This window comes from Perca fluviatilis, chromosome 18 (assembly GCF_010015445.1).
Source record: "Perca fluviatilis chromosome 18, GENO_Pfluv_1.0, whole genome shotgun sequence".
NCBI lineage: Eukaryota > Metazoa > Chordata > Actinopteri > Perciformes > Percidae > Perca > Perca fluviatilis.
In genome coordinates this window covers 25,626,503-25,639,308 of record NC_053129.1, presented here as the reverse complement: position 1 = coordinate 25,639,308, position 12,806 = coordinate 25,626,503, and the positions used below count along the sequence as shown (strand labels likewise).

Genomic DNA, 12,806 nt, shown 5'->3' with positions numbered 1-12,806 from the left:
TGCTCTGGGCTGACACTGTTTAAAGTGCATAGTTGCACCTGAAAGCACACGTGTCAACAAGCTGTGTGAAAAACAGGCCATGTTCCTCTACGATTGGTCTTTATGTCAGCTAGAGCTGCAATTTATATGTATTCTTTATCGATTAAACTGCCAGAGGGTGCACAGGATGAGAGCAAAAATAAGGATTTATGATTTGTTTAATAAGTAATTGTTCATGTCTTACACCGAACTCTAACTTTTATTCTTGTATTTTATACCCATCTTATTCTAGCTGTTTTTATATTCTCTTTAATACATGTTTTTAGGGGCCGGGTTGGCTCAGTGGGTAGAGCAGGTGCACATATACTTGGAGGTTTATGCCTCGACGCAGAGGTTCAAATCCGACCTGTGACGATTTCCTACATGTCTTCCCCCTCTCTCTCTCCTTTCTCACCTAATTGTCCTGTCAAAGGCGGAAAAGCCCAAAAAATAAATCATAAAAAAAAAATATATAATACATGTTTTTAATTGTTTTTAACCGCTCTTTAATGTTTTAAGTAAAGCAAGTTGATTTGTCTTGTGCTGAAATGTGCTATATAAATAAAGCTGCCTTGCCTTAAGGACACAGTCTAATTACGACAGAGCCCAAAGTGTTTTGTACCTAAAAACTGGCAGTTTGGGTTGACTTGTGTTTTCATTCGCGAAAATGTTGTTAATGATCTGGATAATTCTATTACAAATAAATTCACCTTGGCTCATATTGTTAACAAGTTTCCTGACCATGTTGTAAATGATAGAAATAAATATAAAAGCAGTTTTTGCAGGGGGCATGACAGAAACACTGGATTTAGATTGATCGATTAATAATATAAAATGTCAGAAAACAGTCACAGATTCACAGTTTCTCAGATTCCAAGATGACATCTTAAAATTGGCTGTTCTGTCCAAATGGCAGTCCAAAATCCAAAAGATATTCAATTTACAATTATATAAAATCAGAATCAGACAGGGGGCATTTAGCTTGGATAAATTACTTAAATAAAATTATTTCAGCACTAATGTCAGCAATACATGTGGACTGAAAGCTCTTTAGGTTACTTAACGTAACCGCGGTTCTTTGATAACAGAGTGAGGTGTTTCACTATGGAAATCGCCTCGGCGTGACCAACTATGGAAGCTCCAATGTCACCATGTCTGTCCATGACAGACAGGTCGAACTGTGCTAGGGCCACGCCCCCGCCTCATATGAGCACAGTCGACCAGCTCCTTACAAAAGGAGCTTACGGCAAACCTTTACACTCATAGGCCAATGATATGGCCTCCACAATCCAGTGGGACAGCCTCTGGCGGGACAGTGGCTTGCCCTTATGGGGAGTAGCCCAGGACACAAACAGCTGATCCGCTTTTCTGAACCCAGCCGTCCGACTCACATACATGTGCAGAGCCCGGACAGGGCATAACATGTGAAGTCTTTGCTCCTCTCCTGAGGAGAAAGGAGGTGGGTGAAAAGCCAAGAGCTCCACTGAGGGACACCTGTAGGCTGACTCCACCACCTTTCGTTTCGGCTGTGCTTTCCAACATGATGTCATTGTGCTATCCGAGCACCGTTAGCATTTACAACAGAGCCGCTTCACTACATTGTTAGAAATGTTTCATTACAGAGTCTCTGTTGATTTGTGTTTGTCACTGCGTGCTCGTGGTGGAAAACAAAGTTGCTTTCAACGCGCCGTGACGTAGGTCCCCTTCAAGGCCAGGCATGTTAGAAGAAGTCAACCACATGCTTTTAGTGGCTTTGACAATACATAAGCCTGAGTAGTGTAGCACATATTAATAACAGGCTGCATATGAGCATAAAATATTCAAATATAAAAAAAAATAATAATTTGAATGGTATTATAGAGAAAGATTGACAGCTAGTAGGTTAAATATTACTCTGATAACTAAATATGCCAGTAAAGCTCCCAGTGTGAACTTTCACAATTTATTAAAGATCAATTCATAGCTTAAATGATTGTCTAAGTGCGTCAGTTGGGCCGGTGAACTTCAGAGACTTATTCCACAGTGAATAAACACTGCATTACTCATGCGGTGTGCTAAGTGGCTTGGCTGGCATTGTGTAACTTCTGTATAATGTGGTATCCTGTCTCTTGACATCTCGCTGGCTGAAACCCACATTAACAAATGCGGCTTTTTGCTCGCAACCCCGGCTTCGCTGAGCTATCTATGGCTCGTCCCGCTCTCATCTTTTATATTTGGGATGTGTCGTGGCCCTGCTCCTGCCTTTCTGTTCCGCTCTGCTCTTTTCCTGCTACACTCAACTCCACTCTGCTCTCAGCCCGCCGCTGTTCATCTTCACCCCCCCTCTCCCCTCGCTCTGCACTGTGAGGCCGTTGAGCACTGGCACCGATTCAGGACGAAGATAAGACGTGCTGGATCTGGATGGCTTTGCTATGAACAACTATTATTAATTGTCTTTTTTCTCAATGACAACATGCATCTAACAGGAGCAATAATGCCACCAACGTTTATATACTGTGGAGTCTTCTTTTATCCTCAATATGAGTCCTGTATTTGAGCTGAAACGACTGGTCAATACGTCAATGGGCAGAACATTAATCTGAAACTATTGCAGGTTAAAGCTTCTTTAAAGTCTGTTTTAAATTGAATATGTTTGGCGCCTCAATTAGAGAAGAAGTAAGAGAGCTTTAAGACAACTTACATGTGGACTGTGCTATTCAATATGGGGCTGCAATAATACATGTAATCCTACATATAAGTATCCTGGGTTGTGTTTCCCTGTGTCCTGTTTGCCAGTGCATGCCAATGTTGCCCTTTTTGGTTGCAGTGCAAACAGCCACAAACACCACAAATATCAAGGGTGCACACCCCTGTTGAGTGAGCCACACCTTTAGCATACGGCTCACAGCACAGACTCTGTCCACTCGCTGTGTAGAGCCGCAGCCTGGACATGATTAGCCTTCTTTCTTAGAGTGGCGACTCGTTGAATAGAAACAGGAGGGACATGTAAGGAGCAACAGTACCGCTGCTCATTCTCCACTAACACCTGAAGTAAAATGTTGACATTTTATCTGACTGGAAGAGTAATGCACACATTCCCCGCTCCCCCTTTCTTTCTCCATTTAGCAGTAGAGTTATGGCGTCCGATCATTCAACGATTACTTCTCTTTTAAACTGGCTGTCGTGGCAGATCCTCACTTGATAAGAAGCTGGAGAAAGGCTGCTTATAAAAACTGATCGAGTGTTATTACTATTGTGACAAATCCCATCTGATAGGCACTGAGAGAGGGGACTGGATGGAAAATGTTAGGAAAATGTGGAGGGAAAGATAAGAGGAAAAGATTGAAGGAAATGGAAGGAATGAAGCAAGAAAAAAACAGTTACAAAGACTTGCAGGAAACTTGTTGTTGCCATCTATGGAGCTGATCCTCTTTCTGAGAATTACAGCACCTCCAGCGTGCTCCCTGTCACGCCTTTTTAACCAAACCAATTAGCTTAACACGGTACAGCACTGAAACTCACTATGCATCGATAAATCACTGTCTGCGCTAATAGCAATTAAAATTCAGAGCAGGCAAAACAATAAAGAGGGCTGAAGCTATTTACTCTTAACTTTTAATGGTGATTGCGTGAGGCTGTGTTTATGACAAAGGTTGTATCAGAAGAGCTCCAATCCACTCAAGGCCTCGCTCTAATTAGACGTGCGTTTTATGGACGTGCAGTTTCTTTGGAAGTAAGAGGCTGCAGCTCAGGCTCTACCTAATCTAATAAATCATATTCAAACAGGTGATATGGACGTCCATTTATAACTTGGCTGGATGTTACAATCTGTGTTGTTTTTCAGGTTTTATATGCATTTACTGCTGAGAGCAAGTGTCAAAAAGAAATATGTGGTGGCCGGGTTGGCTCAGTGGGTAGAGCAGGCACACATACAGCGGGTATTGAAGTATTGAACGCGTCAACATTTTTCTCAGTAAAGATATTTCTGATCGGCATGACATTTTCACCAGATGTCAGTAACAACCCAAGCAATCCATACATACAAATAAATCAAAACAAATAAGTCCATAAATTAAGTTGTGTGTAATTAAGTGAAATGACACAGGGAAAAAGTATTGAACACACTTGCTGAAATGTATTTAATATATTTAGTAGAAAAGCCTTTGTTGGTAATGACAGCTTCAAGACGCCTCCTGTATGAAGAAACTAGTCGCACACATTGCTCAGCTGTGATTTTTGCCCATTCTTCCACACAAACGGTCTTCAAATCTTGAATGTTCCGGGGGCATCTTCTATGAACTCTGATCTTCAGTTCTTTCCAGAGGTTTTCAATTGAATTCAAGTCGGGTGATTGACTGGGCCATTCTAATTTTCTTTCTCTGAAACCAACTGAGTTTCCTTGGCTGTGTGTTTGGGATCATTGTCTTGCTGAAATGTCCACCCACGTTTCATCTTCAGCATCCTGGTGGATGGCAGCAGATTCTTATCACGGTTACGGTACATTTCTCCATTCATCCTTCCTTCAATTATATGAAGTCTGCCAGTGCCAGATGCCGAAAAACAGCCCCACACCACGATGCTCCTACCTCCAAACTTCACTGTTGGTATGGTGTTTTTAGGGTGATGTGCAGTGCCATTTCTCCTCCAAACATTATGTATGCTATGACAACCAAAGAGTTCAATTTTGGTCTCATCTGACCAGATTATATTCTCCCAGTATGTCATTGGCTTGTCCAGATGTTGTGCAGCAAACTTTAAGTGAACTTCCACATGCCTTGTCTTGAGCAGTGGTGTATCACGTGGTGTGCGTGCGTAGAGGCCATGGCGGTTGAGTGCATTACTAATTGTTTTCTTTGAAACAACTGTACCTGCTTTTTCCAGCTCTTTCTGAAGATCTTAGCGAGTGGTCCTTGGTTCTTCGACAACTCTTCTAAGTATTCTATGGACTCCACCTGGTCGTGGCCGGTTAATGATGAAATTATGTTCTTTCCACTTCCGGATAATGGCCCCAATAGTGCTCACTGGAACTTTCAGAAGTTTAGATATTCGTCTGTAACCAATGCCATCCGTATCGTTTTCTACAATAAGCTTGCGAAGGTCTTGGGACAGCGCTTTGCTTTTACCCATCATGATATGCTTCTTGAGTGACACCTTGGTAATGAGAAACCTTTTTATAGGCCATCAATTAGGACTAATCCAGCTGATATTAATTTGCTCTAATAGGGGGCAGGATTGCTTCCTAAATACTGACAGATTCCAGCTGGTTTATTGGCTTCCTGTGCCTTTTTACACCCCTTTTTCTTCATGTGTTCAATATTTATTCCTATTATCATTCCACTTTATTACACAGAACTTTTGTCATGGACATACATGTTTTTATTTCTTTGTATGTGTGGATTACTTGGGTTGTTATTACTGACATCTGGTGAAAATTTCATTCCAATAGCCCCATCGGAGATATATTTTCCTAAGCTGTCCTATCAATTAAAGGCGAAAAGGCCCCAAAAAGATAATCTTAAAAAAAAAAAATAAATATATATATATATATATATATATATATATATATAAATAAATACACACACACACATTACATGACAATTAGATACAGACTGACCTGTGTGACACATTTCATAATAAACCGGACTTAGTGGATTTTACAAGACTCCCCGGTGTCACAGTAACAGTCGCATAACAAACCATGCAGCAAATGTAATCTTACATCCTTACAAACATCAATTTCAGAGCTAGGTAGCCTATTGCCACTCCTTTATAGGAAACAAGCAGTTTTATGCTGTCTGACATTATCTAGCTCCAGACTAACAAAGAGACGCTCATGCTACACAGCAGGCGAATCAGGTGAGAATGAGTGTGCGCTTTAGGCTCACACGTAGCCTCCCGGCGCTGGTCTCTGTGGCTAAAAAACCTACAACACAACAATTGGCCTTGAGAGTGCCGGGACATCTGAGTCCCTCATTATAAAGATGCAAGGAGGGGTGCCTGGTTAGCTCACCTGGTTGAGTGTGCGCCCCACGAACAGAGGCTCAGTCCTTGTTGCAGCGGCCGCGTGTTCAGTTCCGACCTGCGGACCTTTGCTGCATGTCTCCCACTTTCCTGTCTTACTCTGTCCTATATATATATATATAAAGGCAATAAAAGCCAAAAAATATCTTAAAAAGAAAATAAAGATGCAAGGAGCCTCAGCTATTAGGTTAGCTGAGTAGAAGAGTTAACAGCTAATACTGATCAACACCTGGATCAATGGCATGAAACAAGCAGGCTACACTGAATTGTCTGAACACAGCTCCAACACACAGGACATTTTGAGCTGCTTTAGCTTATTGTCATAACTCACCCTGCAAGAAGAGAAAAAGACAGCTAAGAAAGTGAAATCCATATATGCACCATAAACTGACAAACTGATACATTGTATGTGTTAAATTTATGGGACAAATGTGTGAACAATGTGATTTTGTTCTCACAACCAAGGCATTACCAGGGTTTTTTCTCTCTTTACAAAAAGGCCTCAAAGGCCACACGAAGATAAGAACAATGCACCCACAGGCAGCTAAATAAAGCCAAACTTGTGGACCGCCTTGAATAAGCACCAAAATGCCAGAACGCATAAATGATTCAATCCTTTGAAGAGCGGATGAAATGTGACAGACACTGCAGCACTAAAATCCAAACAAGATATCCAGAGCAGCCACCCCGGATTGATCTATTCTCTCCAGAAATCCAGAGTTCCTCTGTTCTTGTAGTAAATTCATCAGGAGACACTCATAACTGACTGAGTCATGGCGCTGCAGTCTCAAAAGACACAAAACACACACCGCCACCTGCACTCTGTAAAGACACACTTACAAGACATATAAAGTTGGTATGACCATTCATTGTACTCGTGGCCACAAGAAAATGTGGAAGAGTTCTTTTCAGCAGCAAGGCTTCTTTGTAGTGAATGAACAAAATATTGTGTCCAAGCCAGCAGTCTTTTGTATAACAATTTCCCAGAACTCATAGTGACGTCTTGAAACTGCCGATTTAGTCTCAACAACAGTCCAAAACCTGAAGCGGTCCAAAGATATTCAATTCAATTCTCTAAAACAGAGAAAATCAGCAAATCCTCACATTTCTTAACCTTAATAAATAACTCAAAACATAGGCCGATACTCATGCAGTTGAATGAGATCCTTCTGTTAACATGAAGTGGGTGACGAAGAAGGCGAAGGCACAAAAAAAAGTTGAACCTCGCTCAAGTTTTGTAAGACCGCAACACATCATTATCCACCCAGGTGCGGCGTTGGCCAATCAAGTGCAAGCGGTAGATTACTTTGCAACATGAGTACACAGGCATCTGACAAGCCTTCAAACTCATGGTTGTAATGGTCCAACTGGACTCGCTGGATAGTATTTCATTGTCTCACTGGTAGGGATGTAATGATTACCGGTGTAACGGTAAACCACGGTAAAAATGTTGATGTTAACAATTACCGTTTTCATTTAAAATATCATTATTATCACGGTGGATTACCACGGTGTGGAAACCGCGTGTTCCCAGCTTTATCCGAGTATCCTGGAGTTGCCGCGCGGGCGCACTGCGTAGCCTGCAGTGCGTTTCTTAAAGTTGGAATCATAGGGGAAGGAGGAGATGACAGCGCTCAGGACATTTATCAGCCTTGTAAAAAAGGCCATAGTAACACTTGCTCTCTCTCCTGAGATGATGTGACGAAAGTCATCGCTTTGATCTCCTGTCAATCACTCGCGCTCAGGCAGGAGAAGGGGACATAAATAATTCCTTTCGCGTTTTCGGACTTGTTGAAGTCATGTGTGTAGCCCAGAACGTAAGTTAAAACCATTCTGTAGCTTGTTAAACTGTCATGGGTTTTACTGCCTCGTTGTCTGTGTAAACATTAAAACTACGTTTATTCATATTTCAATAAGTGTTCTGCTATGATGTGGATAAGTTTAGCCCATGTTACGACATTACATTTATTTGGGGAGAGAGAGAGAGAGAGAGAGAGAGAGAGAGAGAGAGAGAGATATTATCGCCTTGATAATATTGCTGTTGCAGTGTTTCTTATTGCATAGCTGAGAGATGTGCAGATTGTTTAATATTACTTGTGCAGCCACATGTTGATATTCAGGTTGTGTTAGAGCAATATGCTAGCAAGGTGTAATCGCCAGTAAACAGACTAACACTGTGGAGCCACGTGCTAAGCTATTAAAGGTGTATTACACCGTTTGCTCCGTTATGGATATGTGTGCTGTAATAGATGTGGCTTATTCTCAGTTTGTGTTACTGAGCAATATGTTACATTTATGTTAATTATTACAGAAAAATTAATGTAATTCTTAGTAGTGCTGGGCGATATGGAGAAAATCAGATATCACGATATTCTTGACCAAATACCTCGATGTCGATATTGCGACGATATTGTAGGGTTGGCAATTGGTGCTTTTACAAAATATTAGATAAAAGAATTAAAATAGATAAATAATCATCAGTAATGTGGATAGAATGGCTAAGTGGGTAAAGGCCTAGAACAGCTAGAACAGTCTGGTAAGTTAAGAGAATATCATCACTTTACTGTAATGTAGCCTTTAAAACCAGGAAATGACAACACTTACCATATTACGATATTACTATATCCAAAATCTAAGACGATATCTGGTCTCATATCATGATATCGATATAATATCGATATATCGCCCAGCCCTAATTCTTAGTATTGTTTCTTGTTATATGCTGGTGGCTATAACATTTCGTTTTGGTAAATAATGTTCATAGTAAGTCAGATACTTATTAATGTGCATTATTATTTGTTTATATTTCAGAACCACATCCAACTTCACATGTAACGTCAAATACAACTTGTTGGAGTTGTAAATAAATCTTCCTGGATCTCAAAGTCAGACATCTCTGGTTCAAGTTCTTACCGGACACTCTAGTTTTTTCAGGCCTATTGCCTATATTTTTGTAATATAATAAACACTGTTACACTTTTTGAAACTATTTCAGCTTGTGTAGGCCTATCAGTGCTTTCTGAACATATTGAACACACTTTTAAAAATACCACGATAATACCGAGATAATTTTGGTCACTATAACCGTGAGGTTAAATTTTCATACCGTTACATCCCTACTCACCGGTACCTGAAGCAACACCAACGGTCAAAATAAAACCCCTCAAATTACACATCAGAGAGGTTGCATCGTGGAAATCATGGAGGCGCAGAGACACAAAGCCTTTCATTATCCAGAACCAGAGACACATGTGCTGCACTTGTTTGATACCAGCATAGCTCAACTGTCTAACAGATGCCATTTGAAGACCATAACAAGAAGACATCAATTGATAGTTTAAAATCTATTCATATTATAAAACACTGATGTGAGGAACCATTTTATTTTGACTCATGGAAGCATTGGATGCATCAGTGTGGACTATTGACAAGTTTACACATCCACATGCAGACACTGGGCAGCCATAAAAGGGTCAACATGTCTGGGTCAACGAATAAAGGGTCAAGTCTGTTATTCTTAGAATTTATATTCTCCATGACTTCTTTGCTCATATTTTTTCTTTGGATTGTAGGATGGCCATTTGGTAAATGCAGGAGTGGAAGTAACAAATTACATTTACTTTCGTTACTGTAACAAAGTCGTCTTTTTTGCATACTTTTACTTTTTGGAGTTAAAAAATAACAAAAACTGTAATTTTATGTTTACTTAAGTATTTTTTAAGCAAAAGTATTGTACTTTGCTACATTTCCAGTCGCATCAGTTACAGAGGTGTACTAAAGGTGTTCTTTAATTTAACAGTAGTATCACATATCATCATACAGTATATAATAGTACTGATACACCTTTGAAAATGTTTACATTTTAACTGACCTAGGTTTTACTTTCATCCAACTACAACATTTTACCCTTCCCTTCCCTGGGTAAATGAAAAACTAGACAAAAAAACTAACAATAGGAGATTAATAAATGTAAGTGGCTACCACTTTCTATTAGAGGACCTTATTCCTCACGACTGTCTTGCCGAGATGCTGTGAGGAACAAATGTCCTGTAGTAAACTCTGCTTGTGTTTCAGTTGGAGCTTTTAATGATGCTCGTTCATCTTGGTTCCCCCAATTGCAGACTGAGGCCACATTCAGATTTAAAGGCAGGCTCTTAGGGGCTTTGGAGAACAAGTAACTTGAGTAATGGGGCCAGTTCAAGAAGGCCCCATTGCAGAAGCCAATCCGTCTATTAATTGCTATAATATACATTTGAGGGAACATTACTTCAGAAACTAAAGTAGTCATAAGTTATTCAAATGCTACCTGAAGCGAGGGTCATCCTGGTTTGCTTATGACAGCAACGCCTGTTTACAGAATTTGGCACACACTGTTTGGCGTTTGTTAAAATAAAGACCGTTTGACTGATGACAAATGTTACATTTGGTTGGGCACAGCTAATGAGCAGCCTGAGTTGACATGAAATGCAAAAATGTTCAAGCAGGACGAGGATGCATCTGGTGCATCAGCTTTGTGTGCCATTATCATCAGCACCTCTATTGTTATTTACCACAAGACAAGCAACACAGTGTGGGAGGTTTTAAGCACGCAAACCAATTATCTTTAATTGAGGCAGAGAATCACACCATTAAATGACTAATTTGGTTTTTCTTTCTAAACCGCAGTCTTTTTAAATAATTGGCTCAGCTTTCGGGAATTAAAGGTCATCTGACAATGTAGCTCTGACGAAATTATATATCTGTGGACAAATATCAATAGTCATCTTCAATATAATATTTTGACAGCTTTAAAGGTTATGCACAGATAACAAAGAGTACCCTAGAGTTCACTGATACATTTGGTTACAGGGTTTAACGGAAACTTTCCACCCGTTTCTGCAGTGCTCGTGACTGACAGTTCCACAACCAGGTGGAAGCCACATTGCTTCTGCTAAATCTGATGTTCAACAATTGATTAATGCCTTCTTTCTAGCTCCATAGAGTGAGCTTTCCTTGGGAGGCTGAGCTGATTCCCCAATATCTGGACCCTTTCAGTCCTATAAAAAAAAAAAAATTGGGAACGCCCACTCGTCTCTGTCTCAAACACATACATATATATATACACACATACATATATATATACACACATACATATATATATATACACATACATATATATATATACATATATACACATATATATATACATATATATACACATATATATATATATACATATATAACACACACACACACAAAACACACACACACACACAACACAAAACAAACAAACACACACACACAAAAAAAGACACATATAAAAAAAGGAAAAGGATAAAAATACACAGAAAAAAGAGATATATATATATATATATATATATATATATACATATATATATATATACACATATATATATACACATATATATATATATATATACACACATATATATATACACATATATATATATATACACACATATATATACACACATATACATATAAGTATATATACACATATACAAAATAATATAAAGAAATAAAGAAAATAGAGAGAAATAAAGAGAGATAAAGAGAGTATACAGCATTAAAGTAAAGATGGTGAAGTGGAAATGTATGATTTTAATCACAATCAAAAGTTTTAATAAGAGCTTGTGAAAAGTGGCTTTGACTTAAAACTGAACATTTAGCCCACTTTGCAAAGAAATACAGAGCTATATATCGCGTATCGCCATTCAGCATTAACGGCGAAGCGAGGAAACATTTGGGTGAACCTAAATTTTGTGCTGGTGCACCTAAATAAAAAAAGTTAGGCGCACCAGTGCAACCAAGGCAAAACGTTAGTCTGGAGCCCTGCCTGTATGAGGCTTCATGTCAGTTTGGTGTTGGGTGCTGATGGCATGTTCCACAACACGTGACGATAGGTTAGTCTCATTGTGTCAACAGCAGTCACCAAGCTGTTCTCCACTCTGCTGCTTACTGATATGAACAGCTGCTCATCAATCCAGCAACAAGTAGGACACAGACACAAGGCTGAACAGGTGATCTTAAGGAAATCGCCAAACACAACAAACAGCCAAAACTATTGGTACTAAGCATGCTGAGAGTTTGCTGGGGATGTTAATGAGCTAATATCCTCGACTAGCCTCTTGTCTTTTCCATGTTTCTCCTCATCCAGGCTCTGGGGAGAGATTCGGCCTCCCAAAAAGATGTATAGTATTTTTGTATGTAATTAATCAAAAAGTTACTGGAACAAACATCATAGCTCCGTTTAACCGAACTAATTATAGTTAAAGCATTATATCGGCCTTAAAAAAAAATCCATTAATCGGCCGGGATATACTACAGATATCCTCTCTTCCTCTCTGCTTTCCACTAAATTTACATTTCAACCACTAAGAAAATTATTTTCTCAATTCAGTGCAGCTACTTATGAAGAAAACAAAAAAAAACAACATTGTTTTCTCCCTCTATTTTTGTATCTACAGCAAGAAGCTTATCTGAACACGGAAGGTCATACCAGCAGAAAAGGAAAGCGCAAACACTGAAAAGCACCTCACACTGGTGCCAATAGAGGCAGTTGAGATTATCTAAAACTCTGCAAACTGCATTTGCCCTCTGATGAAGACATGCAAAGGCAAACAGTCTGCCCTTTCTGAACCGCTGCAGACACCAACATTGACTCCTCCTCCGGCTCCTCCCCTCCTCTGCTTCACCCTACTCCTCCACTTCTTCACTTCTTCCTCCCTTTCCTTCATCCTCTTACATGTTGCTCAGTGCTTTGGAAACAGGATGATGCTTCCAGCCAT

At 39.7% G+C, this 12,806-nt stretch overlaps 2 protein-coding genes across 2 annotated transcripts in view; one reads left to right on the top strand and one right to left on the bottom strand.

Annotated features, from left to right (window-relative positions):
• aven (apoptosis, caspase activation inhibitor) overlaps nucleotides 1–12,806 on the bottom strand; it is a 40,567-nt gene that overhangs the window by 11,255 nt on the left and 16,506 nt on the right.
• Nucleotides 12,778–12,806, top strand: part of LOC120546543 (muscarinic acetylcholine receptor M5-like) — a 21,266-nt gene continuing 21,237 nt past the window's right edge. Inside the window, exon 1 of the mRNA XM_039781520.1 lies at nucleotides 12,778–12,806. This exon is cut by the window's right edge and continues 817 nt beyond it. The gene's annotated coding sequence lies outside the window, so the exon portion shown is untranslated.